Source organism: Zingiber officinale, chromosome 6A (genome assembly GCF_018446385.1).
Source record: "Zingiber officinale cultivar Zhangliang chromosome 6A, Zo_v1.1, whole genome shotgun sequence".
In the NCBI taxonomy this organism is placed as follows: domain Eukaryota; kingdom Viridiplantae; phylum Streptophyta; class Magnoliopsida; order Zingiberales; family Zingiberaceae; genus Zingiber; species Zingiber officinale.
In genome coordinates, this window is record NC_055997.1 from 110,660,819 (window position 1) to 110,673,757 (window position 12,939).

A 12,939-nucleotide genomic window follows, 5' to 3' on the forward strand; every position below is an offset into this window, starting at 1 on the left:
AATTTTAAAGAAAAACTAATTTTAAAACCGACTCAAAATCACTCCCCCTTAATTAATGCCTTAATAAATTTTTGAATTCAGGAGTCCAAGCATGAGAGGTAAAAAAATATTATCCTATCTTTCCATCTCACTCATTCTAGATTAACAAGCATGTTTAGCATATGAGTGAGCGTGAGATGGAGTTGTCTTTGCAATTGATATAAAACATAAGTTTTGAATTTCAAATAATTTTGAAATGAAGTTTTAACAGATTTTAGGATGATTTTTGAAATTTAGTTTTGAAAAGATTTTTAAAGTAATTTTTGAAATTTAGTTTTGAAATTTTAAAATGATTTTGAAAAGATTTTGAAATTAAGTTTTGAAAGGATTTTAAAATGATTTTTGAAATTTAGTTTTGAAAAGATTTTAAAATGATTTTTGAAATTAAGTTTTGAAAGGATTTTAAAATAATTTTGAAATTAAGTTTTGAAAAGATTTTTAAAATAATTTTTGAAATTTAGTTTTGAAAAATTTTTAAAATAATTTTGAAATGAATTTAAAAGATTTTTGAAATAATTTTGAAATTAATTTTGAAAGATTTTTAAAATAATTTTGAGATGAATTTAAAAGATTTTTGAAATGAATTTTGAAAGATTTTTTAAAATAATGAAATTAAGTGTTATTTGAAAAAGTAATATTAATTATGAATCTATTTTTGAATTAATTATAGATACGAGTTTAATTCTGAATTTGAATTTTAAATTCCTTAGTCATCTCACCCGATCTAAATCTTCAATCAGGTAATCCTACGATTGTTGTGAGATGAATTGAGGTTCAATTTACAGGTTTAGTTTAACTTTGTGTTAGATTCAGGTTTAGCTTTGGGTTCAACAAGTAAGCATTCTTTGGATAAACTTCTGGGCTATGGTGAGTCACAAGGAACTCATTAAAGTAACCATGCCTTCGAGGTTTTCCAAATAGTCCTACCCATTGAACTTAATACTAAACCTTGGTCTAACTAGTTAGGATCCATTTAAGGGTAGCTTCGGTCAGTTCCACTTGGCCAAATGCACCAGGTCGAAGCCATATCTTCCTAGACATGCGATGCCCAAGCTTCCCTAACGTACTATCATCCAAAAACTTCACCAGTACCGTTGGTTAAGTTAAACTTAACCCATTTTAATCTAACCTTAATTACCCTGCCGGGTAATCTACTCTTGTTTACCCTTATCGGGTGGATTAATTTCGGAGGTGTCAGCTATTCTGGAGCCTCCTCCTATGTTATTGATTTACGTTTTATTAAGTTAAGTAAATAAAAGGTACTTGATTATAACTTGGTTTGTACTGTTTAAGTTTTACTTTAGATTTATAACCCAAGTCTAGATTTCGTGATTTGACTAAATTATTAACAATCTTCTCTAATTTATCAACTTTATCTTTTAAAATATTATTTTGTATTTCTACTTTTCTAAGAGTTAATTTCTTATTTTTATTTGAATTAATTTTATTCATTACATTATTAGCATGTATATCTAATTTTGAAGAGAAATCTATACCAGAGAAAGTAGGATTAGTTAAGCTAGTGCGATCATGTGTTGCAAAAACTGGATTTTCATATAATGTAAATGTACTAACCTTGATTTCTCCCTCTGGATTTTTGGGTCTTCTTTCTGGGCATTGTCTTTTGCAGTGACCCATTAGTTTGCATTTGGAGCATTTGATGTATTTCTTCCCTCTCCTGATCATTTTCTCCTTCTCCTCCGATTGTGTCGGTCGAGTCTTACGAGTGGGGCAGTCGTTTCTATAGTGCCCTCTCTCCCTACACTTAAAACAGATTATGAGAGATTTACAATTTGAATTTACAATTTTACCTTTTAGATCCGTGATAGGATCCTCCCCCTTGACTGTTGCCATTTCAAATTCTGACTCAGATTCAGATATCTCGTCTTTGGCCATCAGTGCTATGATATCGGTTTGCTCTGATTTTTCTGAGTCTGGTTCGGAGGTTGACTCTGAGGATTCAATTTCAAATTCGGACTCAGGATCTATTTGATCTTCTAACTCTGAAGGGATCTCATAAAGCTTGAGCACTTTCTCCCAAAGCTCCTTAGCATTTTTGAACTTCCCAACTCGATCAAGATCTGAATTTGTTAGTCCGCATAGGAGAATGTAAGTTGCTTTTGCATTTACCTCGAATGTCCTTATTGTTTGTGCATCCCACTTGTCACAGGTGATGGGTACACCTTCTTTAGTGGGAAGAGTGAATCCAATATGGACTATGGTCCATATTTCTGCTTCGGTCTTTAATTGATGCTCCACCTGGTCTTTCCAGTATCTGAGGTTCTCGTTAGACAGCAGTGGTAGGCATGTTGAGTTGTACCCATCTTCGTAGGCCATTAGAAGGAATCTCGCAAGATAAACACAATAAAATTTGTTCCAAGACTTGGTCTTGGATTAGTAGTGCGGGAGAGAAATAAAAATAGTAATTCAGGAATTTCGAGAGAAAATAATAAAATATTATTAAAATATTATAAAAAAAATATTACTACAAATTTTTGAAAATACGATATTTCACTAATTCCAATCAATGGTGAAAATTTGAAAATGGATTTTTTGAAAACAGTTTTGGAGGGAAAAAAAACGAAAGGCGTAAGGTTATATTTTCAACCTATACAAACGACAAAGCCACGAAAAATGCTTGAATGGTGGTTGCACCAGTTCAAAGCGACCCCGCTCTGATACCAATTGTTGGATCGAGACCGCGCTAGAGGGGGGGGGGGTGAATAGCGCTCGCGGTTATTTTGATCGTATCGGAATCCTATCGGAGTTAAATACGCAGCGGAATAAAAGAAATAATCACACAGAGACAGGTCGATTTTACTTCGTTCGGAGCCTTGATCGACTCCTACTCGAAGGCCCGCGATCCTTGATCGCTTCCGGTGGGCAACAACTATAAACTCGATAATAATTACAATTTGAAGTACAATAAATGACAACAATTAATTATACCGACGACAATATCGTAATCTGAAAATTCGGAGCTCCGGGTCGTCGGTGTCTCGTAGCATCACTTCGGAATCGTCTCGTGAGCAGCTTGTAGCAGAAAGATCGCTTGTAAGTTATTGATTCAAGAAGCTGCTCGAAGTCCCCTTATAAAGGGCATCCAAGGCGCCTTGAAAGCCATCCAAGGCGCCTCCACCGCTCCGATTCCATCGTACAGATAAGCGCTGACCATTCTGCGCTTATCACAATTGAAGGCGCCTCCATCACCACTCAAGGCGCCTTCAACAGGTCCAAGGCACCTCCATCACCACTCAAGGCGCCTTGAACATCTTCCTTTGTACCCGAGGCGCCTCCAAGCTCCATGGAGGCGCCTCGGACACTGTTCATCCGAGGCTAATGTTGCTCTTTTGTCCCTGCACAATGTGTTAGTCCACAAAATACACACATATCCTGCAAGACAAAGTTAGCACATATAATATCATAAATATGAATGAAAGTTCGACAGTCTCCGAACTGTCCGAGTCTGACTTCGGGTTTCCACCCGGAAACCCTAGGTCGACCCGACGCCTACTGTTCCCTCTACGGGGAACACGTCCTCACCTACTCCACTCAGGAGATTTACCTGTTTCTAGTTGATCCTCCAGACCGACTAGACTTTCCGCCTAGGGTTACCACCCCCTAGGACCTAGGGTTACCGCCCCCTAGGGTTTTTCTCCACCTAGGGTTACCGCCCCCTAGGACCTAAGGTTGCCGCCCCTTAGGGTTTTCCTCCACCTAGGGTTACCGCCCCCTAGGACCTAAGGTTGCCGCCCCTTAGGGTTTTCCTCCACCTAGGGTTACCGCCCCCTAGGACCTAAGGTTGCCGCCCCTTAGGTTTTCCTCCACCTAGGGTTACCACCCCCTAGGATCTAAGGTTGCCGCCCCTTAGGGTTTTCCTTCACCTAGGGTTACCACCCCCTAGGACCTAAGGTTGCCCCCTCTTAGGATTTTCCCTTACCTAACCGCAGTTAGGACTTATGCCTAAGTTCCACTTAGGACTTTCCTGCAAACTTGTTCAACATATTAAAAACAAAACACCTTAACTTTGAGCCCTTTGACATAATCAAAACATAAGTTCGATCGTCGGATGCTTCCCGTACCAACATAATGCTCATAGAAAGAAGATAAACATGGATATACCTTTTCTGGCTCAGTACATTCTTGAGCAAAGTGATCCTTCTTGCCACAATTATAACAAGTCAACTTACTTTGAAGTTTATTTCCATACTTCTTTCCTTCTTGATTGGGCCTTGCCTAGTAGTAGCACTAGCTTCTTTTCCCTTTCCCTTTCTTTCTTAAATTATCTTTTCTTATTTTTGGATCCAGAACCTTCAACTACAAAAGCTTGTCTAGAAATCCTTGCGGATTCTATTCTCTCCACCTCCAATTCAACATGGTGTGAGATATCAGTGAAATTTTTGATATTTTAACTGAGTCAAATTTTATTTCATCATTTCTAAGAATCAGGAAGGGAACGAATTACTGCTTGAACCTATTATTTATCAGTCAACTCATGATCGACAACCTTTTTGTCTCGAACCATATTTATCATTTTCCTTAGATGTTTGGCCATGGCAACATTTAAGTACTTTTTGTAGCTGTCAAACTTGACTGTCAGCTGACAAAGCTTGTTTTGACTTACTTCACTATACTTCTTTCTAAGGGCTACCCAGACAACATGAGTCAATGGAAATGGTTCATATTCAAATACTAGATCGTCTACCATTGAACTAATCAATATATCCTTAGTAGTGCAATCCATTTTCTTTCATGCTTTATAAGCATCAAGATCACGTCTATACTGTGTTATAGAACCATCAATAGGTTCATCCATAAAGTGATTTACGACCTCTAGAACTTTTTGTTCCTCAAGAACATATTGTAACTTGAGGTGCCATATTTTATAGTTATCCCCATATATTTTCTCTTTCTTATTGAGTTCAGTTATGATATTTTTAGTAGCCATGATCTAACATAAATAAACACATTATTTAGTAATTTAATATATTTTATATGTAGATAATTTATGATTGACTCAATGTTAATTTGAGTTGGTTTACAAAATTAAGTGACAACTACGTTTTCACTCATCATTTGTATGATCCAATCCAACCAACATTAATCAATTCTATTATACATATCCCATCAAATGAACTAATAATTTAAATGAACTAATAATTCTTTTAAGACTGTCCCCCATAACATTCCCTTTTTTATTTGTTAATATATAACATAACATTTCATAAAGTAGGACTATTCGTATAAAACAACAATTTCTACTATATGATTTTGTTAAACTTAATGGGCTAATATTGTTCATATATAACGATAGTAACAACAACAACATTCTAATAAGATACATAAGCTAACACCACTTCCACTAAGACAAACACTAGTATTGCGGTCAACACTATCCCTTTCATCCTGGACTTAATTAGGGAAATCTCAGGTAGACTAGTTTCAGGATTCTGTATTAGATCTACATTCAGATCCTCCTTAAACTCTTCGGGATCCTCTTGATCTACATGGTGAAGTAGTTCCACACATAACAGTGCATATGAGATTCACCCTTCGGAGAGGTATATTGGTAGCAATCAGACCAAAACCTAGATCCTATAATTATCTAGGATTGATAACTCTTCCTATTCGAGCTTCCTAAAGAGTAAATCGAGTTGTCCAATATGTCCTCTGAGTTCGTAAACTGGATCATACTCTATCTCTTCAATCTCCTTCCTCAACTCATTCTATTACACATCACGACGAGTCATTATGCATATCATTTGTGGCATCTGGAATTGAAAATAATAATGTCAGTACAAAACTGACAAGCAATAACAAAACTAGTTTATTTCAATTCACACATACACATAGAACCAATGCACAGAATAATTAAGCATATAAGACAAATAAATTTTCTTTATTTGAGGGACTCCAGTTAACTAACACTATGGACCGGTCGATTGGGAAACTAGATCTTAAGTATTAGTTTATTCTCTTGTACTCATTAGAACTAATCTAATTAGAATGTTCCGTTATTATTATTTAATCAAAATCCATTTAAGTCTAACTCAGACTTATTGATTAAACCAAAGCTCATTTGATCAATTATGGTCCATTGGACAATCTGACCCAATTTGATCAAAACCTGCCCATTAGAATAAATCTAGCCCATTTGATTAAACCTAACTAGTATGATTCTATCCTGTCTGATTAATTGAACCGGTTCGAATCATATTGGTTCTAATTTGGACCAAATTTATCTGATTAAATCAATCAATACTTTGATTAGACCTGGGTCTGATTAGATTATATTGATTTAAACTAATTGAACTAGATCTAAATCTGATTGGAGTAATCTGATTTAAACTAAATTGAACCAAACTGATAAAAAAAACTTTTTTTCATTTTTTTTTATTTCCACTTGAGAATGTTGGAGCAATTATGCTCTAGACATTGCTCATTATTGATGTTTGGTTAAATAAGTTTAAGTTAGGCATTATTTGTGATCTAACATAATTATTGAGTACACAGATATGAAGAAAAGACCAAGTATGAAGACTTGGCAAGAAAAGTCCTGGAGGAGCGACCTCCTGGAAAAATGAGACTTAGCATGACAAAGTCGAAGATAGCACTTGAAGGCAAGCGCAAGGATGAGGAGTCGTGGAAACGAAAGCATCCTAAGAGCGCAAGACTGATGGAAGATGCTTGGAGGCATAAAGTCTGAGCTAAGGAGATAATTTAAGTATGTACATATGATGTAAAACTCAAAGCTGTAAAATTGTTGTGATTCTCAAAACTATAAGGTACCAGTTGACTGGTGTGGGTACCAGTTGACTGGTGTGGTTACCAGTCGACTGGTACCAGGTAAACAAAACACACAGAAAGGGGACAACGGGATTACAACTGAGTACCAGTCAATTGGTACCTGTACCAGTCGACTGGTAAGTGACCGTTACAGTATGAAGGCAGAAAATCTTACAAAATCTTAAGTGTCGTTGAAGTGCATCAGTCGATTGATGTGCACATCAGTCGACTGACGTCGGGAAAAACTATAAAAGCATTCTTAGAGCTGTAAGAAAAATAGAACTACTATGCTAACAAAAGTGCTCCAAAGTGACTCCTAAGCTACCAGATTTTTAGTCTCCTCCTTCAAAGCTCAGCTCTCATTTTTATAAAAGGAAGAGACAATCGTGTAAAGGTTTCTCCACCTTCGCTCTTGTTTCGAAAAGGAGAAAGTCTTAGTGAATCTTGATCGTGTGGGTGTGCGCCTTGGATTAGTCACCTCAAGGAGGTGGAGACCAAGTAAATCAAGGAGTTAGCATTGTTCTCTTTGTTTTTCATTATTTCTATTCTACTCTATTTGCTTCCACTAACAAGTTGTAGGTGAAAATCAAAGAAAGGTTATTCACCCCCCTCTAGCCAAACACAAAGGTCCTATCAGAGAAATTTTTTCTCATTTTTTATTTTTTTTATTCCTTAAGAGCAAAATGTGAGTTGTTGATGTTTTTTTTTCTTTTTGATTTAATAAAATCAAAATGAAGAAATTATTTAATCAATTAAATCAATCGATTAATCAAACTCTTTCTATGTCGTGAGGTCGCCGATCACGATGGTCAATCACTGGCCTTCCAACCTAGTCTCCAACACACAACACAGGCGCCGACCCATGACATGGTTGCCAGTGTGCTTTACAGTCGCCAGTTCCAACGGCGATTACGAGGCGCTTGCCGCCTTAGAAGGAAATCGATGACACGAAGTCACAATTTCTAGGCTATGGGTTTAATGAACCTCACTGTTCTAATACCATTGTTGGTTCTAAAACATAAAAAATACAGACAATAAAATCTATAAACTATAAAAACTTACAGTGCTCTTGGAGAAGAAATTTGAGAAGGATTCAAAGAATAACTCACCGTTGAAAATGTTAGTGAGAGCCCTAGAACCAATCATATGATGATTGTTGTATGGACTCGATGTATCATATTCCTATATTTATAAAGGCATTTCTTTATGGTTATTATACTTACTTGTATTGGTGCCAAATAACTAAGTATAATAACGTCCTTGAGTAGAATATTCTTATCTATATCAATCGATTGGTTGAATCGATAATGAGATGATATAGAGAACACTACTCTTAATCATTCCTAGTCAAGTATTAACATTCAGGGACAATGTTAATATGATGAGACTAGCATGTAGGTCAACTCGATGACTTGATCTCACAAGTCATGGATATAGAGATATCAAGTTGACACATGGGTATGTATTGGAGAATGTATACTGAATGACCCGCCATGAGAAAGTATCATGGATCGTTATATGAGTGTCATATACTTTCTTATGTGACTATTAGTATGACTATCAGTCCTTGGACCTGAAGTCACCATGGTTCCCTACATAAGGAGTTGCATACTTTGGTTTCGTTAAACGTCACCCGTAACTGGGTGGACTATAAAGGCGATTACTGGGTATGTAACAAATTATGCGGAGGGATGTGAGTAATGTAGATGGGATCTATCCCTCCTATATGACGAGAGAGACATCATGATTCTTGATAGAGTGAGACCACTAAGTGCATGGTCATGCCCAAATGAGTCAATATGAGATATTTAGCTCATTTGATTAGAGTGAGTCTACTTAGAGTTTAAGATATAGAGTTTAAGATGACTCTTCCTCTTCCTTTATTAATGGAGAAATTTAAATGGGTTAGATGAAGAAAAGGAAAGGTTTCCTTTCATCTTCTTAACTAACACTTGCAAAGGCTTTCCAAGTGAGCAAGCAGACTGTTGACATTATACAAGCCAAATTCTAAATCACAGATTAAATTTGCCACAGATGTTGTCAATACTTGTGTCTGCATGCATTTGACTATTTGTTTGTGATAGTGTTTAGATGAAGAAGAGACAAAAGAGAACACTCGATAGCAGCAACTTAGATGAGGAAGAGACAAAAATTGATAATCCATTTTTTTCTTATTGCTAATAAATCTAAAACACAATTACAAGCATAGGTTATACATGCCTTTATATAACAGTAGGAGAAACTAATCTGATCCTAAAATCATGCCATGGATCCTTAAATTATGTATCTAGATTTTGACTTGATTCAGAGCCTATCCATTAAATACGTACATATTCTATCTTAATTTTGACTTGATTTAAATTATACAACATAGTCTCCCTTAAACCAAGTCACAAATGTTAGCCATCCCAATTGCCTTCTTCAACTTGAGAAAAGTCTCTGTCTTCATTGATTTTGTAAAGATGTCTGCAACTGGACATTCACTAGGGCAATACTTAATGTTGATTTGTTTTTCTTCAACCCATTCTCTGATTTTATGATACTTGATATATATATGCTTGTTGCGACCATGAAAGATTGGATTCTTAGATAATGCAATTGTTGACTTGTTATCATAGAAAATTATCGTAGGGTCATCTTGTTTGTTTTGAAGAAAATCTAAAATTTTTATTAGCCAAATTGCTTGCGTAGCACAATTTGTTGCTGCTATATATGCTGCTTCTGTTGATGAAAGTGCTACCACTTGCTGTTTTTAGAAGACCAAGAAAATATAGCTGAACCTAGATGAAAAACATATCCTGATATATCCTTTCTAGTCTCAACATCTCTGGCCCAATCACTATCTATAAATCTAACAAGTGTCACAGTTTTATTAGTAAAATACAATATTCCCTCATTAATTGTACCTTTGACATATCTGGGAATTCACTTTGCTGCAGCCTAATGTGACTCTTTTGGTTTCTCCATAAACTTGCTAAGTACCCCAACTCCAAAAGAAATATTTGAACTCGTAGCAACCAAATATCTTAAACTCCCAATCAAGCTTTTATAAGCTGTAATATTCATACTCTTACTAGTTTCATCTTTGGACAACTTTATCCTTTCAATCACGGGAGTAGGAACCGGTTTTGAGCACTCCATTCTAAACCTTTTCAAAATATCAAAAGCATATTTCTTTTGTGAGACAAAGATCCCATCATCCATCTGAATAACTTTAAGTCCTAGGAAATAACTCATTAAGCCTATATCTGTCATTTCAAATTTACTAATCAAAGCCTCCATGAATTCTGTGATTAACTTTAAGTTATTTCCGGTGAAGATCAGGTCTTCAACATAAAGACAAACTATGAGTGTATCACCAGATTTAGTATGTTTAACATACAAAGCATGTTCATAAGGACATCTCAAAAAATCATTTTCAAGAAAGTAAGAATCAATATAACTATACCATGCTCTCGGTGCTTGTTTTAAACCATATAAAGCTTTCTTTAACCTGTAAACTTTTTTCTCTTCCCCTTTCTTCACATATCCTAAAGGTTGTTCAACATATATTTCTTATTCTAAGAAGCCATTCAGAAAAGCAGATTTCATATCCATTTGATATAGTTTCCAATTATTTTGAGCAGTAAGTGAAATAAGCATACAAACTGTATCAAGTCTACTTACAGGAGCAAAAATCTCAAAGTAATCAATACCTGCTTTTTGCTTGTAACCTTTTTCAGCTAACCTTGTTTTAAATCGATCAATTTCACCATTTGACTTATACTTTGTCTTGTACACCCATTTTACTCCAACTTGTTCTTTTCTTGGAGGTAATTCAGTTAATTCCCAAGTAGCATTAGTTTCAATGGCTTGAATTTCCTCATCCATTGCCTTTAACCAATGAGTCTTTTTTGCAGCATCCTCAAAAGATATAGGATCACAATCTGCAAAAAGAGCAAACTGAATAATTTCCTCATCAAACAGGTAATTATCATTACTTAATATGTAATCTTACAAGTGAGCTGGTAATCAGCGCTCGCGTTGTGATCTCCTAGTTGGTGCTTCAGATTGTACAGAAACTTGAATATTATCTTGAGTAGGTTGCTTATCCAAAAAGTTATTGGGAATATCAGGAATAACAATAAACTTTTATTTTTCAATAGACCAATTCCAACTACCATGTTCATCAAAAATCACATCATGACTTATAATAACTTTCTTAGTTTCAGGATTATATAGCTTATAAGCCTTTGATGTATTACTGTAGCCAATAAAGATACATTTCTCACCTTTATCTGGTACATGTGCATATGCCAAACAACCAAAGATCTTGAGATGTTTGACAGTGGACTTTCTTCCACTCCAAGCTTTCTCAGGTGTCTTATCTTGAACACTTCTTGTTGGACACCTATTCAAGAGATAAATAGCACAAGATACAACTTCTGCCTAGAAATGCGTAGGCAGATTTTTTGATTTCAACATACATCTTACCATGTCCATAACAATTCTTTTTTTTCTCTCAGCCATCTTATTTTGTTGTGGAGTGTATCTAGCTATCATTTGATGTTGAACACCATGCTTCTTTAAAAAATCATCACAAACAATATATTCTGTACCTCTATCCGTTCTTAAGATTTTAATTTCATGTCCACTTTGTTTTTCAACAAATAACTTAAATTGCTTGAAAATATCACATGCTTCTGACTTTTGACGTAGAAGATAAATCCAAGTTTTCCGACTCAGATCATCAATAAAAGTAATAAAATACTTATTACCTCCAAGTGATGGAACTTTAACTGTGCACAAATCTGCCCCCAGGGCGTAGCACGTGGGCGCATGGTATCTCTGGTGTAATGACCAGGGGTCGATTCTCAGGAACTGACGACCTGGGGTTTACCCCGCCATGCGCATATGGCCTGTGTACCTGCATGAACCTCCCTCCATATCCGTGGGGCCGGCACTAGGGGGCCGCTAAGGTAGCGGATCTACCTTTTTTAACTGTGCACAAATCTGAATGAATAAGTTCTAATTGTTTTATGGCTCTCCATGACTTTCCTACAGGAAAAGGTTCTCTATGCTTCTTGCCAATTAAGCAAGTCTCACAAACATGATTAGGCTTCATAATATCAGGTAACTCAAAAGCAAGTTTCTTTCTCGCTAAATAATTTAACCCAGAAAAATGAAAGTGCCCAAAACGCATATGCCATAACCAATTATCATCCAAAATCTCATAATTAAAGCAAGAAAGAAATTTATGTTGAATTTTCAAAGGAAATAATTGATTTTGAGACATCTTTACTTTTGCTATCAATTTCTCTTTTCCATCTGTTATAGTGCAATACCCCTGAGTAATGCATATTTTATAACCCTTTTTTGATAAGTGTCCTATACTTAATAAGTTTTGGTGAAGTTCAGGAATATAAAAGACATTAGATATAAAATTTTAAGAACCATCTTTTAACTGAATATAAATTTTATTTATTTCCAAAATTGGTACTTTTGTCTTATTTCCAAAAGTAACCTCTAACTGAATTGATTCATCTAACTTCAATAATAACTCTTTTCTTCTACACATATGGTTACTACATCTAGTATTCAAAAACCATACGTTCTCATATGTAGGTAAACTATTACTGGCCAATAGTAAAGTTTCATATTCATTAGTGTTGTCGCCATAATTTCCAGCAATACTTGCTTGTTTTCCACGATTGTTGAATTTCTTGTATCTACAATCTGCAATTTTGTGCCCATATTTTCCACAATTATAGCAGTGAGCCGAAAACTTATCTTACTTGACATTATCTCCACCTCTTCCTTGATTTGAATAATTACCTCGTCCTCTTCCTTTATATCCTCTTCCATGATCTTTATTGAATCCTCCTCCTCTTTGACTAGAGTTAGTCGTGTTAAGAGTAACCTGACTCTTAAAGCTTCTTCATTTGCTGGTGTTTCCATCTTTGCTTTGATCCTGTCAATATGACTTTCTATCATATGTTTTAATTTTACAATTGTCGGCTGTTTAATATTATGTGATTCTTGAATTGAGGTCACCACATGATCATACTTCAATGGTATGGTTCGATATTATCTCCATATAATCTCATTTTATTGACAAGATTAGTAAGACATGAA